This window comes from Coregonus clupeaformis, chromosome 29, assembly GCF_020615455.1.
Source record: "Coregonus clupeaformis isolate EN_2021a chromosome 29, ASM2061545v1, whole genome shotgun sequence".
In the NCBI taxonomy this organism is placed as follows: domain Eukaryota; kingdom Metazoa; phylum Chordata; class Actinopteri; order Salmoniformes; family Salmonidae; genus Coregonus; species Coregonus clupeaformis.
In genome coordinates this window covers 53,428,413-53,446,261 of record NC_059220.1, presented here as the reverse complement: position 1 = coordinate 53,446,261, position 17,849 = coordinate 53,428,413, and positions in this window count along the sequence as shown.

The following is a 17,849-nucleotide window of genomic DNA, read 5'->3' as shown; positions in this document are numbered from 1 at the left end:
TCCGCATAGCAGTGAAAGTTAACATTATGTTTTCGAATAACATCCCCAAGAGGTAAAATATATAGTGAAAACAATAGTGGTCCTAAAACGGAACCTTGAGGAACACCGAAATGTACAGTTGATTTGTCGGAGGACAGACCATTCACAGAGACAAACTGATATCTTTCCGACAGGTAAGATCTAAACCAGGCCAGAACTTGTCCGTGTAGACCAATTTGGGTTTCCAGTCTCTCCAAAAGTATGTGGTGATCGATGGTGTCAAAGGCAGCACTAAGGTCTAGTAGCACGAGGACAGATGCAGAGCCTCGGTCTGACGCCATTAAAAGGTCATTTACCACCTTCACAAGTGCAGTCTCAGTGCTATGATGGGGTCTAAAACCAGACTGAAGCATTTCGTATACATTGTTTGTCTTCAGAAAGGCAGTGAGTTGCTGCGCAACAGCTTTTTCTAAAATTTTTGAGAGGAATGGAAGATTCGATATAGGCCGATAGTTTTTTATATTTTCCGGGTCAAGGTTTGGCTTTTTCAAGAGAGGCTTTATCACTGCCACTTTTAGTGAGTTTGGTACACATCCGGTGGATAGAGAGCTGTTTATTATGTTCAACATAGGAGGGCCAAGCACAGGAAGCAGCTCCTTCAGCAGTTTAGTAGGAATAGGATCCAGTATGCAGCTTGAAGGTTTAGAGGCCATGATTATTTTCATCATTGTGTCAAGAGATATAGTACTAAAACACTTAAGTGTCTCTCCCGATCCCAGGCCCTCGCAGATCTGTGCAGATCCAGGACAGCTAAGCCCTGGAGGAATACGCAGATTCAAAGAGGAGTCCGTAATTTGCTTTCTAATGGTCATGATCTTTTCCTCAAAGAAGTTCATGAATTTATTACTGCTGAAGTGAAAGCCATCCTCTCTTGGGGAATGCTGCTTTTTAGTTAGCTTTGCAACAGTATCAAAAAGAAATTTTGGATTGTTCTTATTTTCCTCGATTAAGTTGGAAAAGTAGGATGATCGAGCAGCAGTGAGGGCTCTTCGGTACTGCACGGTACTGTCTTTCCAAGCTAGTCGGAAGACTTCCAGTTTGGTGTGGCGCCATTTCCGTTCCAATTTCCTGGAAGCTTGCTTCAAAGCTCGGGTATTTTCTGTATACCAGGGAGCTAGTTTCTTATGACAAATGTTTTTCGTTTTTAGGGGTGCAACTGCATCTAGGGTATTGCGCAAGGTTAAATTGAGTTCCTCAGTTAAGTGGTTAACTGATTTTTGTCCTCTGACGTCCTTGGGTAGGCAGAAGGAGTCTGGAAGGGCATCAAGGAATTTTTGTGTTGTCTGAGAATTTATAGCACGACTTTTGATGCTCCTTGGTTGGGGTCTGAGCAGATTATTTGTTGCGATTGCAAACGTAATAAAATGGTGGTCCGATAGTCCAGGATTTTGTGGAAAAACATTAAGATCTACAACATTTATTCCATGGGACAAAACTAGGTCCAGAGTATGACTGTGGCAGTGAGTAGGTCCAGAGACATGTTGGACAAAACCCACTGAGTCGATGATGGCTCCGAAAGACTTTTGGAGTGGGTCTGTGGACTTCTCCATGTGAATATTAAAATCACCAAAAATTAGAATATGATCTGCTATGACTACAAGGTCTGATAGGAATTCAGGAAACTCAGAGAGGAACGCTGTATATGGCCCAGGAGGCCTGTAAACAGTAGCTATAAAAAGTGATTGAGTAGGCTGCATAGATTTCATGACTAGAAGCTCAAAAGACGAAAACGCCATTTTTTTTTTGTAAATTGAAATTTGCTATCGTAAATGTTAGCAACACCTCCGCCTTTGCGGGATGCACGGGGAATATGGTCACTAGTGTAACCAGGAGGTGAGGCCTCATTTAACACAGCAAATTCATCAGGCTTAAGCCATGTTTCAGTCAGGCCAATCACATCAAGATTATGATCAGTGATTAGTTCATTGACTATGACTGCCTTTGAAGTGAGGGATCTAACATTAAGTAACCCTATTTTGAGATGTGAGGTATCACGATCTCTTTCAATAATGGCAGGAATGGAGGAGGTCTTTATCCTAATAAGATTGCTAAGGCGAACACCGCCATGTTTAGTTTTGCCCAACCTAGGTCGAGGCACAGACACAGTCTCAATGGGTATGGCTGAGCTGACTACATGACTGTGCTATTGGAGACTCCACTAAGCTGGCAGGTTGGCTAACAGACTGCTGCCTGGCCTGCACCCTATTTCACTGTGGGGCTAGAGGAGTTAGAGCCCTATCTATGTTGGTAGATAAGATGAGAGCACCCCTCCAGCTAGGATGGAGTCCGTCACTCCTCAGCAGGTCAGGCTTGGTCCTGTTTGTGGGTGAGTCCCAGAAAGAGGGCCAATTATCTACAAATTCTATCTTTTGGGAGGGGCAGAAAACAGTTTTCAACCAGCGATTGAGTGCTGAGACTCTGCTGTAGAGCTCGTCACTCCCCCTAACTGGGAGGGGGCCAGAGACAATTACTCGATGCCGACACATCTTTCTAGCTGATTTACACGCTGAAGCTATGTTGCACTTGGTGACCTCTGACTGTTTCATCCTAACATCGTTGGTGCCGACGTGGATAACAATATCTCTATACTCTCTACACTCGCCAGTTTTAGCTTTAGCCAGCACCATCTTTAGATTAGCCTTAACGTCGGTAGCCCTGCCCCCTACCACTGCGGGTAATGGAGTCGCCAATGACTAGGGTTTTCAATTTGTCAGAGCTAATGGTGGGAGCCTTCGGCGTCTCAGACCCCGTAACGGGAGGAGTAGAGACAAGAGAAGACTCAGACTCAGACTCCGACTCGCTACATAATGGGGAAACCGGTTGAAAGTTTCTGTCGGCTGAATGAGCGACACCGGTTGAGCATTCCAACAGTATTTCCCTCCAGAAGCCATGAGAAAGTTGTCCGGCTGCGGGGACTGTGCGGGGGATTTATACTAACGTTACTATCTGTACTTACTGGTGGCACAGACGCTGTTTCTTCCTTTCCTACACTGAAATTACCCTTGCCTAACGATTGCGTCTGAAGCTGGGCTTGTAGCACAGCTATTCTCGCCGTAAGGCGATCGTTCTCCTGTATATTATGAGTACAGCGACTGCAATTAGAAGACATCATGTTAATGTTACTACTTAGCTTCGGCTGTTGAAGATGTTGACGAACCATGTCCAGATAAAGCGTCCGGAGTGAAAAAAGTTGAATGAGGGAAAAAAGTTGCGATGGAAAAACTAAAAATATAAACGGTAATTAAAAACAAAACAAAACAAAAAAAACATAAAGTTGTCAGCTAGCAAAATAAAGTAAAGTTGGCAGCAAAAACGCACAGCAACAAAACGCACAGCAACACGTCTGATGGATATACTGAGATCATGTGACAGATCATGTGACAGAGTGGTGCAATCAACGTTCCTTGTGAAGGGTCAAACAGAAGACATAGAAGGCACAGTATGTGTGGATGTGTTTTGATGGAAGGTGTGGTGTGTGTTTTTGTGTTTGGAGAAGTGTGGCGTTAAGTGAGAAAGGAAATGGTTGCATATCCCAGAACCAATGTGTGTCTGTGATCAGGGGTTGTAAGAGAGAGCTTTCAATTTTGTGCAGATGGGGGATATACATTTTCAAATAAAGTATAGATCTAATTTATTTTGTTATTGTCCTATCATGATGGAACAGTCCCCAACCCTGTATACTAGACACCCACCTGAGAGACCCATACACCAAAGAGAAGTACCCATCTGTTTTATGGGCCTGCTGTAAGTTGCCTATATGCAGCCAAAAAAAAAGATACATGCGTTCTGAGACCTACTAGAGCAGCAACACCCCCTCAAGATTCTGAGCCTGCCTGGAAAAAACATTGTAGATAATATAATGCAAGTACTGGAAACAATAGAACACTGAAAAATCTGTAAAACCTCTTGGCATTCTCTCAACCAGCTTCACCTGGAATGCTCCAACAGTCTTGAAGGAGTTCCCACATATGCTGAGCACTTGTTGGCTGCTTTTCCTTCACTCTGCAGTCCAACTCATCCCAAACCATCTCAATTGGGTTGAGGACGGGGGATTGTGGAGGCCAAGTCATCTGATTCAGCAATCCATCACTCTCCTTCTTGGTAAAATAGCCCTTACACAGCTTGGAGGTGTGTTGGGTCATAGTCCTGTTGAAAAACAAATGATAGTCCCACTAAACCAAACCAGATGGGATGGGATTGCTGCAGAATATTGTGGTAGCCATGCTCGTTAAGTGTGCCTTGAGTTCTAAATAAATCACAGACAGTGTCACCAGCAAAGCAACCCCACACCATAACACCTCTTCCTCAATGCTTTACGGTGGGAACTACACATGTGGATATCATCCGTTCACTCACACCGTGTCTCACAAAGACACATCGATTTGAACCAAATATTTCCAATTTGGATTCCAGACCAAAGGACAGATTTCCACCGGTCTAATATCCATTGCTCGTGTTTCTTGGCCCAAACAGGTCTTTACTTCTTCCTACTTCTCCTGAGTGGCGCAGTGGTCTAAGGCACTGCATCGAAGTGCTAACTGTGCCACTAGAGATCCTGGTTCGAATCCAGGCTCTGTCGCAGCCGGCCGTGACCGGGAGACTCATGGGCGGTGCACAATTCGTCCAGGGTAGGGGAGGGAATGGCCGGCAGGGATGTAGCTCAGTTGATAGAGCATGGTGTTTGCAACGCTAGGGTTGTGGGTTCATTTCCCACGGGGGGCCAGTATAAAAAAATATGTATTCACTAACTGTAAGTCGCTCTGGATAAGAGCGTCTGTAAAATGTAAAATGTATTGGTGTCCTTTAGTAGTGGTTTCTTTGCAGCAATTTGACCATGAAGGCCTGATTTACACAGTCCCCTCTGAACAGTTGCTGTTGAGATGTGTCTGTTACTTGAACTCTGTGAAGCATTTATTTGGGCTGCAATTTCTGAAGCTGGTAACTCTAATGAACTTATGCTCTGCAGCAGAGGTAACTCTGGGTCTTCCAGTCCTTTGGCGGTCCTCATGAGAGCCAGTTTCATCATAGCGCTTGATGGTTTTTGCGACTGCACTTGAAGAAACTTTCAAAGTTCTTGAAATGTTCCGTGTTGACTGACCTTCATGTCTTAAAGTAATGATGGACTGTCATTTCTCTTTGCTTATTTGAGCTGTTCTTGCCATAATATGGACTTGGTATTTTGCCAGATTTGCTATCTTCTGTATACCCCGCCTACCTTGTCACAACACAACTGATTGGCTCAAACGCATTAAGAAGGAAAGAAATTCCACAAATTAACTTTTAAGAAGGCACACCTGTTAATTGAAATGCATTCCAGGTGACTTCGTCATGAAGCTGGTTGAGAGAATGCCAAGAGTGTGCAAAGCTGTCATCAAGGCAAAGAGTGTGTCAGGGTTGAGTGTAGAGGGAACGTGGAATCACACGCAGGACACAGAGATTCAAAAAACAGATGTCTTTAGTGAAGTCCGACAGTACAAGCAAACACGGCAACAGGCCACAGGCGAAACAAGCGTACACTGGACTGTCCAAAGTAAATGTGCACAACGTGCAGGACTCTCTCAAACAATACGAAAATACAGAGAGCACAGAACAGCGGACCAACATCTACACGTGACATCGAACAATTACACACAACACCTGACCAAACACAAGATAACTAAATAGGGTGCCATATGAACACTTAACAATGAACAGGTGTAACAAACAGACAAAACCAATCAAACATGAAACATCTCTCTTCTATCTCAAAGTCCTGGAGTGGACCAGCTACCACCGGCCTGAGGAGAGACACATGGAACGAGGGGTTAATATTCTTGTAATCAATGGGCAGTTGTAACCTGTAACACACCTCGTTCAATCTCCTCAGGACTTTAAAAGGCCCCACAAACCGCCGACCCAGCTTCCGGCAGGGCAGGCGGAGGGGCAGGTTTCTGGTTGAGAGCCAGACTCGATCTCCAGGTGCGTACACTGGCCCCTCACTGCGGTGGAGGTCGGCGCTTGTCTTCTGTCGACGGATGGCTCGCTGCAGATGGACGTGTGCAGCGTTCCACGTCTCCTCCGAGCGCCGCACCCACTCATCCACCGCAGGGGCCTCGATCTGGCTCTCATGCCAAGGTGCCAGAACCGGCTGGTACCCTAACACACACTGGAAAGGGGGTTAGTTTAGTGGAGGAGTGGCGGAGAGAGTTCTGTGCCATCTCGGCCCAGGGCACATATCTCGCCCACTCCTCCGGCCGGCCCTGGCAATATGACCTCAGAAACCTACCCACATCCTGGTTGACACGTTCAACCTGCCCATTACTCTCCGGGTGGTAACCCGAGGTAAGGCTCACCGAAACCCCCAACCGTTCCATAAACGCTCTCCAGACTCTGGAGGTAAACTGGGGGCCTCGATCAGACACTATATCCTCGGGTACCCCGTAATGCCAGAAGACGTGAGTAAATAGAGCCTCAGCGGTCTGTAGGGCAGTAGGAAGACCCGGCATGGGAAGGAGACGACAGGCCTTCGAGAACCGATCCACAACGACCAGGATGGTGGTATTCCCCTGTGAGGAGGGAAGGTCGGTAACAAAATCCACCGAGAGGTGAGACCAGGGTCGTTGTGGAACGGGCAGGGGTTGTAACTTACCCCTGGGCAAGTGTCTGGGTGCCTTACACTGGGCACACACTGAGCAGGAGGAGACATAAATCCTTACATCCCTGGCTAACGTTGGCCACCAGTACTTTGTACTAAGGCAGTGCACCGTCCGGCCAATACCTGGATGCCCAGAGGAGGGTGAGGTGTGAGCCCAATAAATAAGCCGATCCCGGACCTCGAGCGGGACGTACGTCCGACCCACCGGACACTGTGGAGGGCTAGGGTCGGTGCGTAATGCCCGCTCGATCTCGCATCGACCTCCCATACCACCGGTGCAACCAGACAAGACTTAGGTAGTATGGGAGTGGGCTCCATGCACCTCTCCTCCGTGTCATACCGCCGAGACAGGGCATCTGCCTTCCCGTTCTGGGACCCAGGGATGTAAGTGATCTTAAACACGAACCGGGCTAGAAACATAGTCCACCGAGCCTGGCGAGGATTCAGTCTCCTAGCTGCCCGAATGTATTCCAGGTTACGGTGGTCAGTCAGAATGAGAAAAGGGTGTTGAGCCCCCTCAAGCCAATGCCGCCACACCTTTAGGGCCTGTACCACGGCTAACAGCTCCCTGTCCCCTACGTCATAATTACGCTCCGCCGGACTGAGCTTTTTTGAATAAAAAGCACAGGGGCGGAGTTTAGGTGGTGTGCCTGACCGTTGTGAGAGAACAGCCCCGATACCGGCTTCAGACGCGTCCACCTCCACTTGGAATGGTAAAGTGGGATCCGGGTGCGCCAGCACTGGAGCCGAGGTAAACAGGTCCTTCAGTCTCCCAAAAGCCCTGTCCGCCTCAGCTGACCACCGCCAGCGCACTGGACCCCCCCTTCAGAAGGGACGTTATGGGAGCTGCCACCTGTCCAAAACCCCGGATAAACCTCCGGTAGTAATTCGCAAAACCCAAGAACTGCTGCACCTCTTTAACCGTGGTTGGGGTTTGCCAATTACGCACGGCTGACACACGGTCAACCTCCATCCTCACCCCTGGCGCAGACAACTGATAACCCAAAAAGGAGACCGACTCCTGGAAGAACAGACATTTCTCGGCTTTGACATACAGGTCATGCTCCAACAACCTCCTCAATACTCTGCACACCAGGGCTACATGTTCGGCCCGGGTAGAACTGTACACCAGAATATCGTCTATGTACACCACTACTCCCTGCCCCTGCATGTCCCGGAAAATCTCATCTACAAAGGATTGGAAGACTGATGGAGCATTCATTAACCCGTATGGCATGACGAGATACTCGTAATGACCGGAGGTAGTACTAAATGCTGTCTTCCATTCATCGCCCTCTCTAATGCGCACCAAGTTATATGCGCTCCTGAGGTCCAATTTTGTGAAGAACCGTGCCCCGTGTAATGACTCCGTCATAGTCGCAATCAGCGGAAGTGGATAACTATATTTCACAGTAACCTGATTTAGACCGCGGTAATCAATACACGGGCGCAAACCTCCATCCTTTTTCTTCACAAAAAAGAAGCTCGAGGACGCGGGTGAAGTGGAGGGCCGTATGTATCCCTGTCTCAGAGACTCTGCAATGTATGTCTCCATTGCCCTCTTCTCCTCCTGTGACAACGGATACACATGGCTCCGCGGGAGCGCAGCTCCTGCCTGGAGGTCTATTGCACAATCCCCCTGTCTATGAGGTGGCAACCTTGCCGCTCTTGTCTTGCTAAACACGAGTGCCAAATCCTCATACTCGGGGGGAATGTGCAATGCGGGCATCTGGTTCGGACTCTCCACCGAGGTCGCCCCTACGGAAACACCCAGACATAGCCCCTCACACTGAGCAGACCACCCTTTAAGAGCCCTCTCTCGCCACGAAATAGTAGGATCATGGGTACTCAACCAGGGAAGCCCCAGTACCACCGGATACGCAGGAGAGTCGATCAGATAGAGCTGAATCGTCTCCTCATGACCCCCCTGCGTCTCCATCCTAAGTGGCGCTGTGACCTCCCTAATCAACCCGGATCCTAACGGACGACTATCTAGGGCATGTACAGGGAAAGGATTATTTACCGGAAGGAGGGGAATCCCTAACTCTACACAGAATTTGCGATCTACAAAATTCCCAGCTGCGCCTGAATCTACTAGCGCCTTATGCTGGGAACGAGGTGCAACCTGTGGAAAACAAACAGGTATGGTTATGTGTACGACAGAAAGCTCTGGGTAAGTGGGGCGCCTACTCACCTGGGAGGACTCCCCCAATGTGTGGCATGCCTTCTCCTCCACCAGGGGACCCTCCCCAGCACCTAGCCGCGGTGTGCCCTCCACGGCCACAGTTGGTGCAGGGGACGGCCCCCCTCGGGCTCCTTCTTCTCCTTCCTCTAGCGCCAGCACCTCCGAGCTCCATCGGGCTCGGCTCGGAGGTGCTGGAGGGTGGAATGGGCGACCCCCCACCTGGGGACGTCCGCGGGTAGCGAGCAGGGTGTCCAGCCGAATGGCCATGTCAACCAACTGGTCAAATGAAAGCGTGGTATCCCTGCACGCCAACTCTCTGCGGACGTCCTCCCGGAGGCTGCAGCGGAAGTGGTCTATTAGTGCCCGCTCATTCCACCCTGCATCTGCCGCTAGAGTCCGGAACTCCAGTGCAAACTCCTGAGCGCTCCTCATCCCCTGCCGGAGGTAGAATAGACGCTCCCCCGCCGCCTTCCCCTCTGGTGGATGGTCGAACACTGCACGGAAGCGGCGGGAGAACTCCGCATAGGTGATAGTAGCGGCGTCTATTCTCCTCCATTCGGCGTTGGCCCACTCCAACGCCTTGCCGGTGAGACAGGAGATGAGGGCGGAAACGCTCTCGTGTCCCGAGGGCGCCGGGTGTACGGTGGCGAGGTAGAATTCAACTTGTAACAGGAACCCCTGACACCCGGCAGCGGTGCCGTCGTACGCCCTCGGGAGCGAGAGCCGAATCCCACTGGGTTCCGGAAGTTGGACGGGCGGGCTGACCGATGGTGATGGTGCGGTAGGTGGGGGTGTGGGTACCCCGCTGGTCTCCCATCGATGGAGGGTGTTCATCACTCGGTCCAGGGCGTGCCCGATTTGGTTGATTCTGTCCTCCTGACCACGAAGGCGCTCCTCCATGATCTCAGTGGGTGCGGGTGCTCCTGCTGATTCCATAGAGATGGTGTGTAATTCTGTCAGGGTTGAGTGTAGAGGGAACGTGGAATCACACGCAGGACACAGAGATTCAAAAAACAGATGTCTTTAGTGAAGTCCGACAGTACAAGCCAACACGGCAACAGGCCACAGGCGAAACAAGCGTACACTGGACTGTCCAAAGTAAATGTGCACAACATGCAGGACTCTCTCAAACAATACGAAAATACAGAGAGCACAGAACAGCGGACCAACATCTACACGTGACATCGAACAATTACACACAACACCTGACCACACACAAGAGAACTAAATAGGGTGCCTAATGAACACTTAACAATGAACAGGTGTAACAAACAGACAAAACCAATCAAACATGAAACATCGAACGGTGGCAGCTAGTACTCCGGAGACGACGACCGCCGAAGCCTGCCCGAACAAGGAAAAGGAGCCGCCTCGGCCGAAACCGTGACAGAGTGGCTATTTGAAGAATCTCAAATATAAAATAAATGTTGACTTGTTTAACACTTTTCCTTATGTGTTATTTCATAGTTTGATGTCTTCACTATTATTCTACAATGTAAAACAATTTTAAAATAAAGGAAAACCCTTGAATGAGTAGGTGTGTCCAAATTTTTGACTGGTGGTGTATGTATGTGTATATGTGTGAATTTATAAGTGTGTATATATACACAGTTGAAGTCTGAAGTTTACATAAACCATAGCCAAATACATTTAAACTCAGTTTTTCACAATTCCTGACAATTAATCCTAGTAAAAATTACCTGTCTTAGGTCAGTTAGTATCATCACTTTATTTTAAGAATTTGAAATATCAGAATAATCGTAGAGATAATTATTTATTTCAGATTTGATTTATTTCATCACATTCCCAGTGGGTCAGAAGTTTACATACACTCAATTAGTATTTGGTAGCATTGCCTTTAAATTGTTTAACTTCAGTCAAACGTTTCTGGTAGCCTTCCATAAGCTTCCCACAATAAAGGTGGGTGAATTTTGGCCCATTCCTCCTGACAGAGATGGTGTAACTGAGTCAGGTTTGTAGGCCTCCTTGCTCGCACACGCTTTTTCAGTTCTGCCCACACATTTTCTATAGGATTGAGGTCAGGGCTTTGTGATGGCCACTCCAATACCTTGACTTTGTTGTCCTTAAGCCATTTTATGCTTGGGGTCATTGTCCATTTGGAAGACCCATTTGCGACCAAGCTTTAACTTCCTGGCCGATGTCTTGAGATGTTGCTTCAATGTAGCCACATCATTTTCCTTCCTCATGATGCCATCTATTTTGTGAATTGCACCAGTCCCTCCTGCAGCAAAGCACCCCCACAGCATGATGCTGCCACCCCCGTGCTTCACGGGTGGGATGGTGTTCTTTGGCTTGCAAGCTATCCCATTTTTCCTCCAAACATAATGATGGTCATTATGGCCAAACAGTTTCATCAGACCAGAGGACATTTCTCCAAGAAGTATGATCTTTGTCCCCATGTGCAGTTGCAAACCATAGTCTGTCTTTTTTATGGCGGTTTTGGAGCAGTGGCTTCTTCCTTGCTGAGCGGCCTTTCAGGTTATGTGGATATAGATACTTTTGTACCTGTTTCCTCCAGCATCTTCACAAGGTCCTTTGCTGTTGTTCTGGGATTAATTTGTACTTTTTGCACCAAAGTACGTTCACATCTAGGAGACAGAACGCGTCTCCTTCCTGAGCGGTATGATGGCTGCGTGGTCCCATGGTATTTATACTTGCGTACTATGGTTTGTACAGATGAACAAGGTACCTTCAAGCTTTTGGAAATTGCTCCCAAGGATGAACCAGACTTGTGGAGGTCTACAGTTCTTTTTCTGAGGTCTTGGCTGATTTATTTTGATTTTCCCATGATGTCAAGCAAAGAGGCACTGAGTTTGAAGGTAGGCCTTGAAATACATCCACAGGTACACCTCCAATTGACTCAAATGATGTCAATTAGCCTATCAGAAGCTTCTAAAGCCATGACATCATTTTCTGGAATTTTCCAAGCTGTTTAAAGGCACAGTCAACTTAGTGTATGTAAACTTCTGACCCACTGGAATTGTGATACAGTGAATTATAAGTGAAATAATCTGTCTGTAAACAATTGTTGGAAAAATTACTTGTGTCATGCACAAAGTAGATGTCCTAACCGACTTGCCAAAACTATAGTTTGTTACGAAGACATTTGCTGTTAGCTGTAACAAAACTGCCCCTCAGTGTCATTCAAACTAACTTTTTTGTTATGTTTTATTTGGACATTTATTTATTTTTACTTTAATATTTGACCGTCATTCTATTCCCCGCCCAGCAACTCCACTCCCACTTGTCTCAGCCCATCCCACCAATCTCTGCTGGCCACCCTCTTCGGATTTCTACGCCCCTTATATCTTTCAACTATGCTGTGATGTTTAACATACAATTTCAATCTATTTAATCGAATAGAATCCACAGATTGCGAGTTGAAGATAAATAATTTTACTAAGAGTAATAGTATATTAGTAATTGACTGACCTGTTCTCTCCAGATCTCCCAACAGTACTATTTCTAGGGTCAATTTTAGATCAATGTTATACATTTTCAGCCATTCCTGAACCTGAGACCAGAAACAGGCTACCTGAGTACTATACCAAAATAAATGGCCTATTGATTCTGTATCCTCACAACAAAATCTGCAGAGCTTCGAAGATTGTATGCCCCAAATATTCAACATTTTGTTGGTGGCAAGAATTCTATATAATAATTTTAGCTGAAAAGAACGAAGTCTTGAATCTTGCGTTGTTTTATATATCAACTCATACACCCTGTACCAAGGAATCGGTACATCAAAAATCTCTTCCCAACTATTTTGCAATCTGTATGGCACAGCTGTCAACATCCTGGTCTTCAAATGAAACTGGTATACTTTCCTATTCTTGCTATTTTTATTCCTCCGCCAGTTTTATATTGGGCCTACCTCCTCCCACTGCCGCCTGCCTCCTCCATTGTTGGGGTAATAATGTAATCAATTGGTTGTAATCTTGGATTGAGCAGACCTTCCAATACAATTCTGATAACTCCATGAAAGACATAACTCTACCACTCAAATGTACATTTTCCTTTAAAAACAAAATACCCTTTTCAAACATCTTTCCCATAAATACAGGTATTTTATCAACCAGCACATTTGAGTTCAGCCATAATATTTGTTGTAATATTTGTTCTATCTTTTCAGGGGGATGAAATTGAAAATGTAGCCAGCTCTGCAATGCTTGTTTGAAAAAGAGAGATACTTTGAAAAATATATAATTTTCAATTAATCGAAAATGAGACATGGCAATCTGCACAAAGGCAAAAAGGCCCTTTTTCAACAATGGATGAGCTTTTTTTAGTAATCTACTTGAAACTTTTGAATAAGTGATGCTTTTAGAGAGAGGTTTAGTGATTTTATATGTAATAATCTCAACCCACCCAACTCATATTCATTATATAGATAGGCACACTTTATCTTGTCTGGTTTAGCATCCCAGATAAAGCCACATATTTTTTGCTCATATGATTTGAAAAAGGAATCATCAGGAGTAGGCAGCGCCATAAGTAAGTGAGTAAACTGAGATATGACTAAGGAGTTAATCAGGGCAATTTTCCGTAAATAGACAAGTATTTACGTCTCCATGGTTGCAGGATGTTGTCTATTTTGACAAGTTTTCTATTGAAATTCATTGTGGAGCTCATTTATATATTTTGTGAAATGAATACCAAGTATGTCTACTTCACCGTCAGACCATTTTATCGGTAAACTGCAAGGTAATGTAAAAGTTGTATTTTTTAAAGATCCAATACGTAATATTGTACACTTATCATAATTAGGTTTTAGTCCAAGGAGTTCAGAAAAGTTATCTAGATCTTCAATGAGACATTGCAGGGATCTATCTTGCGGACTTAATATAAAACTTGAGTCATCGGCATACATGGACACCTTTGCTTTTAAGCCTTGGATTTCTAATCCTCTAATGATGTTATTTGATCTGATTTTAATAGCTAACATTTGGATGGCCATAACACATAGATATGGTGACAGCGGACACCCATGTTTAACTCCTCTTGACAATTCAAAACTCTCTGAGAAGTAGCCGCTATTTAATAATAGAATCACCAAAAGTGAAAGAATCCAGGCATTTATAAATAGAATCCAGTCTTACTTTATTTAAGGACTTTTCAAAATCTGCTGTAAATACCAGGCCTGGCTTCATAGATGTTTCATGATGTTCTATTATTTCTAGTAGTTGTCGTATATTATCTCCAATGTATCGTCCATGTAAAAAACCTGTCTGATCAGGGTGAACAATACCTGGTAATACCCATTTAATTCTGAGTGCTATGCATTTCACTAGTATCTTTGCATCACAACATTGAAGTGTAAGAGACCTCCAGTTTTTAAGATAGACTGGATCTTTATATTTGCCATCTGGGTCTTGTTTTAATAATAGTGAAATCAGACCTTCCTGCTGAGTACCTGTCAGACTACCATTTCTGTAGTAGTAGTTAAAACAATCTAACAATGGAGCTTTGAGTATATCAAAAAAGGCCTGATATACCTCTACCGGTATGCCATCAAGCCCTGGGATCTTTCCACACTGAAAGGATTTAATAGCCTCAAAAAGTTATACCTCTGTAATTTGGCCTTCGCACTGATCTTTCTGTACATGTGTTAATTTTCAAAAAATAATTATTATTTGGAAAGAATTCCTTACAGTAATCGTCATTCAGTGGGTTAGGGTGAGACGGGAAAGAGAATATCTGACTTAAAATATTTATCTTCCTCTTTTAAAATATAATTCAGAGAATCATAGATGACTCCGTCTTCAGTAACGAGTTTCTGCAATGTATTTTTTATTAGCGTTCCTGTGTTGGAGATTCAGGAAGAATTTGATGCATTTTTCTCCATATTCCATCCAGTTTGCTTTAGCTATGTAATAGATTACATTAGATCGTTCTTGAACAAGTTCCTCCAGTTCTTTTTGTTTTTCCTCTAACTTATTTTGTATCCTGTAGTATTGTTTTTATTGCTATCTACCTGTTAATGTATTTCCCTTGTTAGTCTTCTCACTTTAGCCAGAAACTTCTTTTTTATTATTGATGAATATTGAATTTAATGACCTCTGAAGGTACATTTAAAGGTATCCCAAACAATAAGGGGATTTGCTGAACCTTTATTGTACTGGACATTTTTTGTCTTAGTTAAAAATAAATTGTCCTCCAGTAAACTTGGATAAAATGTCCAATATCCCCGTCCATGTGGAAATTCTATAAGAGTTATATGAAGGCCAATTAGATGATGATCCGATCGCATTCTGTCTCCTATTAAAACTTTTTAAACCTTTGTTGCAAGAGAGAAAGACAAGAAAGTAGTCAAGATGACTAGCTTGATTAAGTCTCCTCCATGTATATCTCACTAGGTCAGGGTTTTTTAGTCTCCAAATATCCACTATTTCTAATGTGTCCATAATATTTGTGATTTCCTTAAGGGCACGTTGATGATAGTTTGTAGGGTGATTCCATTTAAGGTCCATTGAGGTACTTAACACTGTGTTATAGTCTCCCACCATAACGATTTGATCATTTGTTGCCTGTAAGTTCAATAAATTGGTATAAATATTTTTGAAAAAAGTATGCATCATCCTGATTTGGACCATATAGATTAATGAGCCAAATCTGTTTTTCATCCACGTTCATATTCAAAAAGATCCACCTTCCTTGCGAATCATTCCTGACTATTTGCACATTCAGATCAACATTTTTGTTAATTAATATCATCACACCTTTTGAGTTCCATGACAGAAAATTATTTCACCACCCCATTCATTTTTCCACGCAACTTCATCTAAGGATGTAGAGTGAGTTTCCTGTAAACAGTATATGTTATATTCCTTTTCTTTTATAATAATAATAATAATAATAATAATAATAATATGCCATTTAGCAGACGCTTTTATCCAAAGCGACTTACAGTCATGCGTGCATACATTTTTGTGTATGGGTGGTCCCGGGGATCGAACCCACTACCTTGGCGTTACAAGCGCCGTGCTCTACCAGCTGAGCTACAGAGGACTTTTAGCCACGTCAAGACTGATTTTCTTTTTTTATAATCGGCTAAACCGTTACAATTATAACTGGCTATACTTATTTCACCCCTTACATAACTAGATACTATTCTCTGTCTAAATTGACCATAATTAGTGCTTGTAAAGTTACTGCCAAAATAAGTATTATGACGGTCAAAATCTAAGATTTCAAATGTCTGATATTCAGAATTCAAGAAACAGGTTCTAGCAATATTTGTTTAATTCCCTTCCCTGTTTGCCTGTGAGCCAATGCTACAGATGCTAGAAAATTGAGTCAAGATATTATGTGTGTAGTAAATCTGAGTAGGTTGATGTGTATGATATTGGATGTGATTTAGTGAAAGTTTGTATTATGTCTGGATAAGAGTAAGACTATGATGTGTGATGTCCAAATAAATAATAACCCAGTCAATTTGCATGGTTGAGTATCTATGTGTGTAACATGAAGTGAGTATATCCTTAATATTCAGGATGATAATTTTAATCCATATCGTATTGCCATCATAGTTGTATCACAATTACCGTTAACATCATTTTCATAGAAAAACACATCCCAGCATTTCCATAGCAATTGACGTTTCACATGATCATGAAAGAGACCTTGCATTACTTTAGAGACGGATTCACTACAGTACAAATATATCCCGTACAATGTTATTATTCCCTAATGTCACTGTTCTGATATCTTCCCCTTGCTTGTTGTAAACATGGATAAACATGTAGACAAAGACATAGAAAAGATAGACCAACAACAAACATTAAATTATAGAAAAGTTCTCGAATATAGAGAGGGGAGAGAGGGAGAGAAGAGAAGAGCGAGAGAGTGAGAGATGAGAGAGAGATCAAGTGTGTGTGTGTGTGTTTAAATCCGTATGTATGAGCGAGCATGTAATTGAGCGCGTGTGTATTCATATCAACTTCATAGTGTTCAGATATTTTTACAGTTCCGTAACCTGACGTCCCAGTAGAATTTAGTACTGCCATGGTGTCATGGAGCTGTCTCGGAAGAGCTGTCCATCTATAAAGAGTTTGTCCGCAATGAGAAAGGCACGCTTACCCCTCTCCCTCTGTTGCCTCTGTACAGGATACAGCCTATTGCAACGTTCGTTTATCTCCCGGGGAAATTGGTCATTGAGACCGAATTTGGTCCCTTTAAGCTCCTTTCCCCTGCTTTTGATCAGCTCCTTTTGTTGGTAGTGCTCAAATTTTGCGATGATAGGTCGGGGACCCTTGGTCTTGTCGCTCCGAGCTCCAAGTCTGTGCACTCGGTCGAAAGCAACCTTGTTTACAGTCTCTATAGGAAGTTTCAAAGTGGATTGCATGAACTCGCTGATCGCCTCCTCTGGATTATTGGATGCGTCCTCAGGAATCCCAGAAAATATTAGATTTTCACGTTTGCTACGGGTTTGTATGTCTAGTAGCGACTCCCTCATCACCCTGTTCTCCCTGAGTAGACAATCCATGTTGGAATCAAGGGTTTTTATACATTTAGTAGTGACAGAATACATTTTAAACCTTAGGCTGCGCAACACTTGTGTATGACTTAATAAAAAAAGTGTGTGTGCATTGACTTGGCGCCTACGAAGATGGCGGCCTCGCGACTAGCTCTTTGGAAACTTTGCAGTATTGTTTTTTTCATGTATAATTTTTTACATTATTAGCTCAGAAAGTGTGTTGTATCATTACATACAGCCGCGAAAAACTATTGGATATCAGAGCGGCGATAACTCACCTGCATTACGACCAGGAATATGACTTTCCCAAAACAGATCCTTTGTTTGCTCTCCCCAGGGCTATTGAACTGATTCCAGCGGCTGACCCAAAACATCACCGGTGGAGGGGAGGCACTCAGAGCGGCCTGCTGGTCCGACTTAGGAGGTGCGCACACCACCAACCACTTCCAAGTATACTACTCGCTACTGTTCAGTCTTTGGATAACAAGGTCGAC